The sequence below is a fragment of the Lynx rufus genome, unplaced genomic scaffold, assembly GCF_022079265.1.
Source record: "Lynx rufus isolate CCGP_SWC_20201006 ecotype Redwood Valley unplaced genomic scaffold, mLynRuf1.p SCAF_3, whole genome shotgun sequence".
NCBI lineage: Eukaryota > Metazoa > Chordata > Mammalia > Carnivora > Felidae > Lynx > Lynx rufus.
The window spans coordinates 74,272,466-74,288,926 of NW_025814845.1; the positions used below are offsets into that span (position 1 = coordinate 74,272,466).

The window sequence follows — 16,461 nt, forward strand, 5'->3', positions numbered from 1 at the left end:
TGTTCATTATCTTAGGAGGTATTCACTGATACACAGGTTTCCAACAAGGGATAGTCTGAGGCAGCGTCCTGAATCATTGTCACAGGTCGTTGAATTTCTGAGAACTAAAATCAGTCTTGAGCTGTACTTTGATGCAAGTGAGGCTCAATCCCATGCTTTCTGCTACTAAGTAGGAATCCACATTTCCTAAGCCACTGTAAGGATGCACCTGCTGATTTAATCATCAACATTTATTTTACGAAGTTTGCTATGTTGGTTGATTGATTGATTTTTACCAAAGGGCAGATTACTGTGATCTTCAGACCGAAAACCAAACAACAAGGGGAAAAAGAAGAGTTGGACACTACTGGGCAAAATGTAAGCCATCAATAGAGTTTTTGTAAAAGACATTTCATTCATTCACTTATTCAGCAAAACATTCATTGCACATTCATATTGTGTCTGAGATAGTGCTAGGTGCTGGGAATATATAAGTAATCAACAACAACAATAAAACAAAAATAAGAACTATCCCTACCTTAGTGAAGGAGGATGAGAAAGAAAGTGATAAAGCGATGAATAATTGAATTTTATAAACTGCTGGAAGATGCTAAATGCCATGAAGAAACAACAGGGTCAGACAGATTGCAACATGTGGGAGAGGGGGTTGCAGTTAGTTCTAGTGAGGTAGGTGTGCTTGAATAGACTTGAAAGAGGTGAGGGAATTAGGCAAGAAGCTGTGGAGGAGAGGAGTGTTTTAGAGATGGGATACAGGGAACCTAAATTTGGGAATGTGCTAATGACTTAGGACCAGCTGAAGCTAATGTGTTTGGAGACAAATAAACCAGGAAGAAAGTAGCAGGAGGTTAAGGACAGGAGCAGGAGGGCGTTACAAGTCATTGCCAACTTTAATTCTGCTTTAGATAGGAACCTCTAACAGGTTTGGAGTAGAGACACAAAATGACTTATTTTAACAGGTTTGCTCTAGTTGCCCTGCTGAGAATGGACTGCAGGAAGTTAAGGGCAGGAAAGGTTACTTAGCTTTTATTTATTTATTTTTTAATGTTTATTTATTTTTGAGAGAGACAGAGTGTGAATGGAGGAGGGGCAGAGAGAGAGAGACAGGGAGATGCAGAATCTGAAACAGGCTCCAGGCTCTGATCTGTCAGCACAGAGCCCGACTCGGACCCGGGGTACAATTCAGGAATGGCGAGATTCATGACCTAGCTGAAGTCAGAGGCTTAACCAAGTGAGCCACCCAGGTGCCCCAAGGTTGCTTAGCATTAAAAAAAAAAATTATTGGAAATTTGAATTAACAGCATGGTCTCAGGAAGATGTTTTGGGGAATTTAGCTTTATATAAAACTGTGAAGTAGGTAAATTAATCTGCAATATTCCTAGATTTTTCTTTTTATCACCTTTTTTTCTTACCTCCCTTCTATACCTTTCTCTTTGTCAAACTTGATCTCACACATAAAGACAAGGATGTCTGTTTGCCTCTTCAATGACATACCTACGTTTTTCACCAGGAGTAACCCATGGGAGCAAATTTCAAAATAAATTTCAAGCCTTTAAAAACAAGAAGATTTATTTTAGGGGAAGAAATTTAGACCTGTGTTCAACCTCAGTCAATTCTGATTCTTGATTTACTATAAAAGTTTCTCTCCATCAACCAGAAAACTAAATATAAAAATTTTTAATATGGCACACTATTTTTATTTGAGGCAGATTGTGCCTCAAATGTTCATTGAATTGTTAAAGGGAAACGATTACGTGCCAGGCAAGAATCGAAACACTAGAAATAAAATTTGAATGAGATGCTGCATCACCATCCCTCAAAGTGCTCAGAGGATGGAGCAAGGACATTGGACGCTTAAAACAAATGCAGGGTGGTGGGGAAAGATCTGTTGAAGAGGAAAGTGCCTGTAGCTTTGCCAGGACAGCCTCTTCACAACTTTTTCCCCTCTTCTACTTCTCTTCAGCCGTCCTCCCCATTCACCTCAATCCAATTTCTTCTCTTATTTCTGTGAACAGCACTATCTTCCCTTAGTTACATAGGCTCTGAAACCCAGAGGTGTCACTAACCTCTCCCTTTTCTTCACCTTTAACATTCTTTCACATAGGACCCATGTACTAGAATAAGAGTCTGCAATGTCTCTAACATCCTTTCAAACTCCCATGCACACAGTTCTATCCCTGATTGCCCCCCACAATCCCGCAGAAACATTCATTTTTTTAAGTTTTATTTTTATTAAGTAATCGCTACACCCAACATGGGACTCAAACTCATGAACCCCAGATCAAGGGTTCCATGTCTTAGCACAGAGTCAGCCGGGTACTCCTCCCAGACAAAGACTTAAAATTATCGATTCCATCTCTTCAGTCTCTACATGCTCTGTTGTGCTTACATAAAACTTACAGCATATCTGGCATCATTCCAACTACACATTAAACTAATAATAAAAAAGAAAACAAGTAAAGTTTTCTATTTTCTATAGCATTAAGTACACATTGCTTTGCCTGACATTCATGATCTTCTGTGACCTGACCCTAACCTACTTTTTTAGTTCCATCATTTATTATTTTCTCACACACCCTACGAGCTATCTAAATCTGCCTGTTTCCTAATCCCCCCAAATGCTCTGCCTTTTATACTCTCTGTGCCTTATATTTATTTTCTCTTTCAAAATGAATTCATTCTCCCCTTAGAATCTCCTACCATCATTCAAGGCTCTAAAATCATCTTCCTCATAAAATCTTTCTTCAAGCACATATCTTTTTCTCTTAACCTACATGATGGCAGCAACTGTGGCTTCATTATTTTTAGTTCTTAGCATTATTCCTTGAACTGGAATAAATACATATTCAATTAAATTAAATATAACAGTAATATATAAAGTAAAGCTTTAACTTCGTTCAAAAAAATCACATACTATTTTACTTCCCATGTACTCATTTTAAGTTTCAATATATTACTTTGTAATTATGTATATTATACTAGAGATGGAAATAACCCTAATGTCTTTTTTCACTAAATTTAAATACTGCCTTGACATTTGTTTCACACTAACAGTTATTATTGATTTAATAACTTAATGTGGAACATCCTGGTTTTAGTAGAACACTGTGAGATTGGACGTTAGTATTTATTTTTGCCACAAAATTATACACGTGCATTTACCAACCAGAGCATAAAGCACATGGATATAGTAGTATAGTTTCTAATACAAAGTAATCATGAAAGTACGTAGGAAAGAAGGAGAAAGCAATTCAAGGAAAATTATAATTAGGCAAAATCTCAAAAATCATGCTGTTTATAATTAGTCACGACAAAGTAACAGGTTATAAAACTTCAAGAGATAAACAGATTAGGAAATGAAAGTCAAACCCAAGAGTACCAGTGTCAGTGAACAGAGTGAAAGAAAGTGGGTATTTATGAATTATACTAAAGGAATTTTAGATTAATGAAGGTGTAGAGAGGCTTCATCTTGTAAACATATCAGTTGAGGTGAGTGGTCCATAAAGCTTTATGACTCTAGCATGAATTCTGGTGGAAAGAAATACTACAGTAGATCATGTTAATTTAGTTTTACTGTGTAAAAATGTGACAGCTTTTAAAATTGTTGCTTGAAAAATTTAAGGTGGTGCTTTGCTACATCAACATAAACACACAGGTGTTATTCTTTTTTTATTTTTTTTTATTTTTTTTCAACGTTTTTTATTTATTTTTGGGACAGAGAGAGACAGAGCATGAACGGGGGAGGGGCAGAGAGAGAGGGAGACACAGAATCGGAAACAGGCTCCAGGCTCCGAGCCATCAGCCCAGAGCCTGACGCGGGGCTCGAACTCACGGACCGCGAGATCGTGACCTGGCTGAAGTCGGACGCTTAACCGACTGCGCCACCCAGGCGCCCCTGTTATTCTTTTTTTAATACTGAGCGAAGTGCCCATGGCATTTATTCAAAATCTATGTCATATAGAGCTTTTCCTAATATTCCAACTTAATTAAAGAATTTTATTTATTTTGTCTAAAGACACAAAATTTCCATGGTACAGCAAATCATATTAGATGATAAAGTAGACTATTGAAAGCTAATACTGTTCAAATTCAAAACTTGATCACCCAACACAAAGATAGAAATGAATTTTGAATCCCACTGAATAAATTAGTTACACAAGTTACACAGATTTGAGCTTCCCAGATCTTTAACTACAGCTTGGCTTTAAAAAAAAAAAAAAAAAAAAGCATGGCTAACCTTATATAATATTGTAATAGTAAGTCTTGTATTTTTAATATGATGGTTGTGAGAATAAAGTTAGGTAATATACTAAGTGGTTTGAAAATTAACAAATGCATAAGAGATCTGTCAATATTAAAATAGGATTGATTTTTCCAACAGGATTTTCTGTAATGTTGGAAACGTGCATGTGGAATAGTACACTGTTTGATATGGTAGCCACAAGCCACATATTGCTACTAAATACTTGAAATGTGGCTCGCTTGATTAAAGAAGTTAATTTTTCTTACATTTAATTTTAATTAATATAAATTTAAGGAGGCACACAGGGTTAGTGGCTACAATGTAGAACAGTACAGATCTAAAACTAATCTCTGAAATTTGACTTGATCATTTAATAACTCAAGGAATTCATATAGCTGCTACAAGTTTTCATTGCTTAGACAATCAGAATTTTCCCCCAGGGCTTGCAATGGGGATTTCAGATAAATTGTGAACCAGTCTCTTTTAATGTTAAATTATTAACAGACTAATTTGGCTATGAGCCAACTAAGTTTTTGTGCTACTTTAATCAAGTCATAAATACTAATTCTTAGTTTTCTCCATTGACAAATAGGTAGAAAAAGTGGATGAAGGTTTTAAAAAGTAATTCAGGGGTGGTGGATGGCTCAGTTGATGAAGCATCAGTCTTGGATTTCAGCTCAGGGCATGATCTCAGGGTTCATGAGATGGAGCCCTGAATTGGCTCTGTGCTGATAGCATGGAGCCTACTTTAGATTCTCTCTCTCTCTCTCTCTCTCTCTCTCTCTCTCTCTCTCTCTGCCCTTCCCCCACTCATGCTCTTTCTCTCTCACTCTCAAATAAAGTTAAAAAAATAAAAGAACTAAAAAGTTAATTCGTGTACAGGACTTACAGGGACAGATTAATGGTGTGTTTTCAAATACATATCAGCTATCTTTAATCAAAGTAAATATGACAAAAAAATAAACAGTCCTAACTAAGAAATTTTTTTTTCTAAATAAAGAACTATTTTTTTTTTAATGGCAAATTGATTATTCTTTTGGTTTGGGCAAAAATAAACCTGGGGCTCCCCTCGCACTGGGCTTTTAATTAAAGACAAAGGCTTTGCTAGTGTTCTTGCTACACTTGGATGTTTGTGCCTGTGGGGAGCACACTTCACTCAGTCCTAAGATAATTTTTAAACTTTTCTAAGAATTCCGCCATTTCTGAGTTGAACTCAAAGCCAGTTGAGAAGCTGGGTCTTAGGTACCTTGCTTGAAACACTTTTTCCTGCTTCTCACATCCACACTTTAATCTTCCTCAACTAAGGTGGCTTGATAAAGCTCTCTTGGTCCGTGTGTCCTTTTAATTTCTAAACTGGATAGATACCTACCCACCCCCCAAAAAGAAATGTGTGGGACATTGAATCTTATCCCAGAACAAAGTTCCCTGGTATTTTTGTGTTCTTTATGACTTAGATTAACTTTAACTGTACAATTTTACTACTCAGAGTGTTGGCCTTGAACTAGTAGCCTGGCTTCCCCATGGAGTTTGTTAGAAATGCAGAATGTCAGGCCCCACACCAGATCTACTCAATGAGAATTTGCATGCTATGATTCTTACGTGTTTCATCAATAGATACATAAAAGTTTATGAATTATTACTCTATAACATACCATCTTTTTGCTCTGAAGGAACAGGAAGGTGTTTTTTTTAATTGATCTTGTTTATACCACTTCCTTAAATGAGCCAAACTTCGGCCAATCTGTGTCCCATTTGTTTGTTCCAAATCATTTTATCCAATTCATTTCCCTCAGAATATTATTTTAAAAAATCAGATAAAGGGGCACCTGGGTGGCTCTGTTGGTTAAGCATCCAATTCCTTATTTCAGCTCCCTTGTTTGTAAGTTTGTAAGCCCAGGACCGGAATCTATGCTGACACCGCGGAACATGCTTGGGATTCTGTCTCCCTCTCTCTCTGCCCCTGCCCCCCTGCTTCTTCTGTCTTTCTCTCTCTTTTTCTCAAAAACAAATAAATGAACATTTAAAATATAAATAAAAAATAAAACATCAGATAAAAAATCAGTTAAGTACAAGAAAGAGCGAGATCTTCATTCCTCCCTTATTATAAAGAGTAAAAGTGCATATTTATTGTCCCAACCTTTCTGCACACCACTCACTGAGGACAACTTGACCACTGGTTTCTATAAACGGTGTCTGCTATCTCTTGGAATACCATCAAACTGTCCTAGTGATCTTTTATCCATTTTTAGTTAAATGCTCCTTTATAAAGTCTTCTTGATTTTCCTCTCTCAAAATATTTTAAGTATCCTATGACACATTCATTCCTTCATCTTTAAGTTGACCTTTCTCCTTTTGTTTACTTCTTTGTTATTTGGGATCTAGCTGCAGGATAAGAAAAGACATATGGATGCCTCAACAATTGCTGTTGGTTGGTTTTGCTTACTCTTCACAATCCAAGAGGAAAGGAGAGAAAGCATTATCATCTTACCCATTTTTATCTTGATATATTTGTGACATGTCATAGGATACAGTGCTTGTTGTATAAAATGACAGTTAGAAATAAATGAACTTTGTTATATTAAAAAAAATTTTTTTAATGTTTATTTATTTTTGACAGAGAGAGAGAGAGAGAGACAGAGCATGAGCTGGGGAGGGGCAGAGAGAGAGGGGGATACACAGAATCAGAAGCAGGCTCCAGGCTCTGATCTATCAGCACAGAGCCCGACTTGGGGCTTGAACTCACAGACCTCGAGATCATGACCTGAGCCGAAGTTGGTCGCTCAACTTACTGAGCCACCCAGGCGCCCCATATTTTTGTTGTTGTTGTTATTTGATGTGGACTATCCCTGCAGGTTGTCTTGAATTATTATTGTACAAATAATAAGAGAAAAACAAAATCCTCTTAAATATGTCATACAGTGTATGTCCTATAGTTACCTTAAATATCCTGAACATAAAAGCATAGGAGAAATTTTGATAGTTTATTTTTTTTCTATTATTGGAATCCTAACCCTCTTACATATAAAATAATAAAATTTTTTAAAAGTTAAAAAGGCAAAGACTCCTGGGTGGCACAGTTGTTTAGACATCGGGGCTTTTGATTTTGGCTCAGGTCATGATCTCATGGTTTGTGGGTTCGAGCCCTGTTTCCAAGTACGCTGACAGTGCAGAGCCTGCTTGGAATTCTCTCTCTCCCTCCCTCTCTTTCTGCCCCTCCCCTATTTGCTCACTAGCACGCTCTCTCTCTCTCTCTCTCTCTCAAAATAAACTTAAAAAAATATAAAGAGGTAAACAGAGAAGACTTTTACCTCCTATTAGATCAATATTCTTTTCTGCTGTTCAGCCATATTCACTGATACAAATCTTGTATTATACAACTAAATATCTCCTGTTATAGTTTAGGTCTATTTTGTTTAATGCAACTCTTTTGTAAACCAATGTGAGCCACTGAATAACAAAAAATTTTAGTCAAAATTTGGCTTAAAAAAAGAAATGTATTTTTTCTGGTATTTCTCATTTTGACTTACCTACTTCAAAAACAATTGCTCCAGGGCACCTGCGAGGCTCGGTAGGTTGAGTCTGACTTTGGCCAATGTTGTGACCTCACGGTTTGTGGGTTTGAACCCCACATCAAGCTCTGTGCTGACAGCTGAGAGACTGGAGCCTGCTTCAGATTCTGCGTCTCCCTCTTTCTCTGCTCCTCCCGTGCTTGGACTCTGTCTCTCTCTCTCTCTCTCTCTCTCTCTCTCAAAAGTGAAGGAACATTAAAAAAAAAATTGCTCCCATATTTTAAGTATTTTCCAACTTGGATAAGTGTTCTTATGCCTACATAATATCATTTATGCCTTGATTTATAATTGCTTTGTAGCATTGTTTATTGATTTTCTTGTATTTTCAAAATGTTTTCTAATATGTATGAAATACATCTCTCAAAATGCAGCCTGTAGCAAGATATATTTTATATTTCAATTTATTAATAATGATAGGTTTTGTTTCTTTAATTGACATTTCTGATAAACATGTTTTTGGTTTGGTTTTGTTCAGAAAATAGTTTGCTGAATAAATTTAGTAGCTTCAGTCTGATGTTGCATTAATTTTTATTATTTTATCTAGAACTATATATTGAATGCTAAAGAAGAGTAAGGAGAATGAGTAAATAAAGAATAGAGGAACAAAACTCTTATTATTGTTTTCTTTCTTATTGTGATAACCATTAAAGACACATCCTAGTACGATTTAATTTTGTTTAAATAAGTTTCTAATAAGCTTAATGTGTGTTATAGTCTAACAAACCAAATATATTTGGCAATTGACCTTTGGTTAATGCTGATTGCTTTGGTATAATTCATGAAATAACAGAAATGTGTCCTACATGATGGACTTAGGGAAAATAGAATGTCAAAATTATGATGTTAATTATGGGAAATCATATAGGTAACACTGGTTATATGAAGGAGACTGCATTGATCACACTGTGTTATCCTAATTAAAACCCACAGAGAAGCTGTATCTTAGCCCATTCCATGTGACTTTGTGGAATTGGTCCTGAGTTCTGGGACCCAACAGGTGATCAATCACTGGATAGGATCCGTCATGCCCAACAGCAGGAAATATCATGGGATTCATGGAATATTACCAGGATGCTGATGATGTGGCGACTAAAGTCCCAGTCACCTGGGTGGCTCAGTAAGTTAAACGTCTGACTCTTGGTTTCAGCCCAGGTCATGATCTGAGGGTTCATGGGTTTGAGCCCCACTTTGGGTTCTGCACTGACAGCTATGGGGCCCACTTGGGATTCTGTCTCTCTCTCTCTGCCCCTCCCCTGCTGTCTCTCTATTGCTCTCAAAAATAAATACGTAAACATTTTTTTTTTAAATATTCATTATGGATAACAGCTAGTGTCTTTTCTCATGTAAAATTACTCAGTATAATTATATTGAGTGAATTATATCACCAAATATTTTAATAAAAATTTATCTATTCATAATGTAAACATCCACTGAGTGCATGCTATGAGAACACTGTGCTAACTGCTGAAAAACAGGTAAAAGTTAAGGTTAAAGGTTAAACTTAAAGTAAACAAATTAAAATTAAAGCTCATATTATTTCATGAGCTACTAAAGCAATGAACATTGTTAACGACCAATTTCTAAAACATATTTTAGTATTACAAAAGATACTCAGGCAAGATAGAATTTTATTTGAAAAAAATATTAGCATCAAAACTGTGTCTATTATAAAAAACAAAGAAAATAAAGCTAGCATAATTGGTTATAATATCTTATTCAAAACAATATGATATAGGCTAATTCTTCAAGACAGTAATGAAATACAAGTATAAAATATCTAATTTAACTTGTGATTTAAATCAATTTTTGCCCAAAAAAATAGTTTATAAATAGATATTTCTCTTAGTGTATTGACAGAATTCTGGTGTTGTCTTAATTCTGCAATGGCTACATGTGCTTCATCTTTAATTTGTTAGGCATTTTTGAGACCATCTTTATCCTCATTAAGTATTTTTTTCAATATAATTGAGAATATGGGTAGAAATAGTCATTAAGTTGATAAATGTAATAAACATATTCATTTTAAGTAATTAAAAGATTGTAAATTCACAGGAATTGATTATTAAATTTTCTTTTAAAACTTTTTTATTTTAAACATGTTACATTATTTTCAGGTGTATAATATAGTGATCGAACAAATTTATATATTATGCTCTGCTGATCACAAGTGTAGCTACTGTTCGTCTCCATTCAGCACTATCATAATACCATCAACTATATTCACTATGCTGGACCTTTTTTTCCCATGACCTATTCAGTCCATAACTGGAAGACTCTATCTCCTATTCCCATATGTACCCTGTCTTCTTAATTCATTCTTAATTCTTCTTCTTTTTTTTTTTTTTATTTATTTTTGGGACAGAGAGAGACAGAGCATGAACGGGGGAGGGGCAGAGAGAGAGGGAGACACAGAATCGGAAACAGGCTCCAGGCTCTGAGCCATCAGCCCAGAGCCTGACGCGGGGCTCGAACTCACGGACCGCGAGATCGTGACCTGGCTTAAGTCGGACGCTTACCGACTGCGCCACCCAGGCGCCTCTTAATTCTTCTTAATGTATCCATCTATTGATGGACACTTATGTTGCTTCCATAACTTGGCTATTGTAAATAGTACTGCAATAAACATAGAGGTGCATATATATTTTCAAATTAGTTTTATTGTTTTCTTTGGGAAAATAACGACTAGTGAAGTTACTGGGTCATTATTTAATTTCCTTCAAAATTATTCTGGTTTTAGTATATCTGGGAGACTTTTAAGTATATGTTCATTCTCAAAATACAGCTTGAAAAGATTGACCTGACCTAAATTATCCTTAAAATAATTGTTTATTTTTAAGTAAAGATTATTCTAATCTAGTAATTTATAGAAACCTTAGATTTAAACAAATCCCGGAGTAAATTAAATCTATATTATCATAAAACCAAAGAACAATCATATAATGAAATCTAGTCACTTTTTGTTTTCTTTAGACAATGCTTTAACAGACCCAATTTTATCCAAGTATTTTAGCATAGGAGGAGCTTACTCTAATATATAACTGAAATAAAATACCACTTTTTTTTACATTTAGATTATAGCTATTTCATTATAATCACCTTCCATCAGATGTGAAATCAATTTTTTAATAATTGGAAGAAAAACAACTCAACCTAAATATATGTGTGTGTATATATACACATATATATATTGTAAAAAAAAAAAAGCTCTTACAGGTAATAAAACCCCTGATTAATTTGGCTTTAATTTTAAAATGTTAAATTAAATTTGATTTTAAAAGTATGATTAACTTTCCCAGTTTTGACTGATACTGTCTCAATTTTAGGACTGAAATTTTTGCACTCTGGGAAGCTCTTTAGTGTCAGGAAAACCTGGATGGTTGGTCATTGTAATGTGACATTAGCTTTATTACTTACATTTTTTTTTTAATGCTTTTATTTTTGAGAGAGAGAGAGACAGAACATGAGTGGGGAGGGGCAGAGAGAGAGGGAGACATAGAATCTGAAGCAGGCTCCAGGCTCTGAGCTGTCAACACAGAGCCTGATGCAGGGCTTGAACTCACAAACCGTGAGATCATGACCTGAGCCGAAGACGCTCAACTGACTGAGCAACCCAGGCGCCCCTATATTAAAGGCGCCCCTTTAATATTTTAAGGGTGAAAATATGTCCTATATGGAAATCCAGAGCATATTGAGGTTTATATAGTGACAACTTTAATATTAATCACAAATACCTCCATTTTTTAGCATTCATTAATTGAGCATTTGTGTTTTAAAGCATTATCTCCAATATTTAAAACATCAATAGATCATACACTCTGTATTTAAGTAACTTATAGCCTAATCAAAAAGCCAAGCATATGAGATAATACAGTATAATTACCTGCTAAGATTTTTTTTAAGCACCTAGAAGCCCTCAGTACTTTGCTTTTTTCCCTTTTTGTTATACTTTCTAAGTATAAAGTAAATACTGTGTATATTTCCAAAGAGTTCTGAAATAGTTGTGTAGAACCTTTTGACATGTTTAAAGATTTAAAATAAATTTGAATTCACTTAGACTGGTATTGGTGCCTTTAAACAGTCACGTTGATGGAAATATTTCTACACTATTTGATTTAATTTTTGTCATTTGGCATTCATGCGTGCCTCTCTATACATCCCCAGACTGAATGGTCTATACTCAATAGTAGCCAGGCCTGTACTAGTCTTAAATATTTTTTTTTAATTTCTTTTAATGTTTATTTATTTTTGAGAGAGAGAGAGAGAGGGAGACAGAGAGAGAGAGAGGGAGACAGAGAGAGAGCGTGCTTGAGCGGAGCAGAGAGAGGGAGACACAGAATCTGAGAAGGCTCCAGGCTCTGAACTGTCAGCACAGAGCCCCATGCAGGGCTCGAACTCATAAACCATGAGATCATGACCTGAGCCAAAGTCAACACTTAACCAACTGAGCCACCCACGTGTCCCAGATATTTTACACTTTAATTTTCCAGTTTATACTCAAAGTAAACTTTTTTTTTCTTAAGTGCTTATTTATTTATGAAAGAGAGAGAGTGTGTGAGTGGATGAGGGGCAGAGAGAAAGAGACAGTGAGAGAGACAGAGAGAGAGAGAATCCCAAGCAGGCTTTGCGCTGCAAGCACAGAGCCTGACACAGGGCTCCAACCCATGAACTATGAGATCAGGACCTGAGCCAAAGTTGGAGGCTTAATTCACTGAAGCCATCCAGGTGCCCCTCAATATAAACTCTTAAGAATATACATGAACACATATGCACACACACACACATATATGTATCATAGAAAGTATCAACCTATTGTCAACATCAACTATAATATTAAAATCCTAATAAAAAAAGAAGTCTTCATATATACTCAGATTATCTAAACTTTACACTAAACATTGTAATTTTGGAAATTAGGATTTTAATCCTACGCTACGTAGAAGAAACAGTAATTTGAAAAAAATGTATCTTCACTTTTTTCAATTTATTTTCCAATAAAATGTCACTTTCAAAAAATAAGTTATGATTATACAAGTTGATAATTGTCAAATTAAAAGAAACAACAAAAGCTTGGAACACATATGAGCCTTAGATACTCACTCCATCTGGGAGGAATTAAAGAAGACCCTCACAGAGAAGATGTGATAATTTAGGAAAGCCAGAAATTGCTAAGGAAGAGGAAATAAGGAGGGATTTCTAGGTTTAGGAGTGTAGAAGGATAAGCCATACTCAGGCTGTAGTGAGAAAGTTAGTGCTATTGTAATATAGGATAGATAATATGGAAATACTCATTTTGGCTTTTTCAGAAAGACCTTTGATGGCAATGCTTGAGCAGATAGAATTCATTGTATGTCCAGTGATTTAGGATGAAGAGTATATGCTCATGGATTTATCAGAATCACCTGGGAAGATCTTTAAATTACAGAACCCTGCACCCCCAGAGAACCTACTAAGCAGGTCTGAGGTGCCAGCAGTTTGTATTCATGCTTTTGTAATGATTTTTAGATGATTATGATGTCCATGGGGATTGAGAGCCACTAAATTTGAGCCAACGATGGTAATTAAGTATTTGAATTACATAATTTCATTTAACTTAAAAAAATATATATCTCTGAAAGTTTTGAGCAGAATCAATAGGCAACAAAGATTTCATTGAACGATGCAGCTGAGAGGTAAGAGACTATTAAGATTTTGTCAAGGTAGCAGGGAGTGGTGTTCTGGGAGAAATTTTAAAAATGGAGGATGGTCTACTCTGCCTGATGCTTAAGAGTACACGTTTTGTGAAGACTTGTTTAACTTATTCATTTTATGCCACTTTCCGATAGAGTTGATACGGCACGAATAGAGTACAAACATTGTCTCATGAATATTAATCCATAATACGCCAAAAAATGTAGATACTCTTTCTCTTATGCTTTCCTTTAGATGTAAGTTTATTTTTTTGTTTCATTATTGTATTTATTCAACCACCTAGCATATAATTTTTGATTGTCTATAATATGCCAAAATAGTACTAACTAGATGCAGTTTCCATTTGTAACACAATAATGGTATGTTTTTGAAAGAACCATGTTTTTCATACAGGTATTTTCATTAAATTGCTCTCCCTAATCCACTTTGCTAAAGATTTAGAAAGGCCTTTATAAAATGATACCACCATTCTGGAGAACAACTTAACTGTAGCTATCAAAAACATTTGAAATGTGCAACACATAATAGTTATTTATTTCTGCAAGTAGTTAGGTATTGCTATGGTTACTGAAGTAGTATCCTTACCACATGTATTTTGTATTGTTGGGTGACTATAAAGCAAATGCTATGGCAACATTGAATGTATATCTCTTTTCCAGTACAACAAATGTATACAGATATTCTTGGACTGAAAAATAATGGCTGGTGTGTCATGAGGGAAATATATTGTGTAAATAACATGCTCCATCTAAGTTTCCTTTTGCCAACTTACCACCTTAATGCGCAACTATCTCTAAATCAAATAACCTTGGGCAGTAAATAGAGGCCTGCTTTTAGAAGTGTTGGCAAAGAAATACCTTTTTTTATTTTTTACAAAAAAAAATGTTCTTTCTGGTTTATGTACATTTAGTACAAAAAAGCACGGCAACAGTAAATCACTAGTGGTACTAATTCTTAGGGATTATAACACATAGTGTTAGAAATAACCAAATATAGCCCACATAGGATTCTAATTATTCCCATTTATGGATATATAGTAATTAAGAAGTAAAGATGCCTACTTTTATCAACATGTTATTAGTTCATATTTTATATTAGTGAAATGGCAATAAACTTTTATCATAAATGATGGCAGACAGTATTTTTGTTTTCATGCTTTCTGTGTACTTTACCATATTACTGTGTTCTTTACCATAACACTTCTTTTATCATAACACTTTCTTGAAGAAGTTCATTTAGTATATACAAGATGTTCTAGGGGAGCCTGGGTGGCTCAGTAGGTTGAACGTCAGACTTAGGCCTAGGTCGTGATTTCACAGTTAGTGAGTTGGAGCTCGGTGTCAGGGTCTGTGCTGACAGCTCAGAGCCTGGAGCATGTTTCAGATTCTGTGTGTGTCTCTCTCTGCCTCTCCCCTGCTCGGGCTCTATCTCTTCGTTTCTCTCAAAAATAAATAACATTAAAAAAATTAAATAAATAAAGATGTTCTATTGTAGTCTTCCTAACTTTTGCACATAAAATCTGAAATTAATTTACATTTTTACAAAGATATGTAAGTTTTAAGTTCATAGAAGGGAAAAATATGCTATGCCAGGCATGCGTCTGTTTGGCAGCAAAATGGTCAAGAAGCTAAATGAATATGCCCTCAAGTCTACAAGTACAAACTAAATCTGGTCAGCAGGAGAGACACTTAGATATTAAATTTGAGACAGGTAACATTTTGGAACTTCAGGTGCAACACAGGATTGGTAAAATGCATTTTCTGTATGGTCTGTTACACAGGTAATGAATTGATATGTACAGAACAGGTGTATATAATTTAAAATGGACATTATTCTAGAAAATAAACAAAGTAAGTTGTTATAGTCATTACTGAGTACAGAAAACAACAAAAAAGTTTGTATCAATAGAAGAAATCAAACAATCCTTGAATATAAAATGTCCCAATATTATTTCTGACTTTTAGGGGGACCTGGGTGGCTCACTCGATTAAGCGCCTGACTTTGGCTCAGGTCACGATCTCATGGTTCGTGAGGTCCATCCCCACGTGGGCCTCTGTGCTGACAGCACAGAGTCTGGAGCCTGCCTCAGATTTTGTGTCTCCCTCTCTGTGCCCCTCCCCCGCTCACACTGTCTCTCAAAAATAAACAAACATTAAAAACAATTAAAATAAAAGAATATATCACCATTTTTGTACTGTGTATCACCTAAGCCTAATATTTGTGCAATGCAATACTGATATATTATCATTATGTATTAATTTTAATGTATATACTAAGTTAAATTGACGTATTTTACCTATTTTTACTTTCTTCAGTGAAACATTTTTTTTGTCTTATGACTGTCTTTGCCCTTTTGAAAGAATGAGCAAAAATATTAATTAGGAATTAGTTGTATTCAACATACCATAACATTACAAAATAGCTTACCAGTGATATTAATAAGTTCTTGGTCTATTTTTGTTGGTGAAGAACTAACAGATTAATTTTGATAGTTGAATATACTTTTTAGTATCAAATCTATTTTTATGAATTCTGTGAGTGGATGTTTCATCCAAAATTTCTAAAATACTTCTTTTTTTGTTGCTTTCTTTCAAGTTGTAAAACAATCAATATGGATTTTTTTTAAGTTTATTATTTATTTTGAGAGAGAGAGCGAGAGAGAGAGCACAAGAGTGAGGGAGCCAGGGAGGGGCAGAGAGAGAGGGAGGGAGGGAGGGAGAGAGAGAGAGAGAGAGAGAGAGAGAGAGAGAGAGAGAGAGAATCCTAAGGAGGTTCCGCGTTGTCAGCATGGAGCGCAATTTGGGCCTCGAACCCATGAACCAGGAGATCATGACCTGCACTGAAATCAAGAGTCAGATGCTTAATTGACTGAGCCAACCAGGCATTCTGAACATGGGATTTTTTTAAATAAAGCTGAAAATTTAAGTAAATTCTGCTAATACTACATCTTATTAGAAATCAGTA

At 35.3% G+C, this 16,461-nt stretch overlaps 1 protein-coding gene across 2 annotated transcripts in view; it reads left to right on the forward strand.

Annotated features, from left to right (window-relative positions):
* GRID2 (glutamate ionotropic receptor delta type subunit 2) overlaps positions 1-16,461 on the forward strand; it is a 1,453,175-nt gene that overhangs the window by 600,186 nt on the left and 836,528 nt on the right. The window lies entirely within an intron of this gene.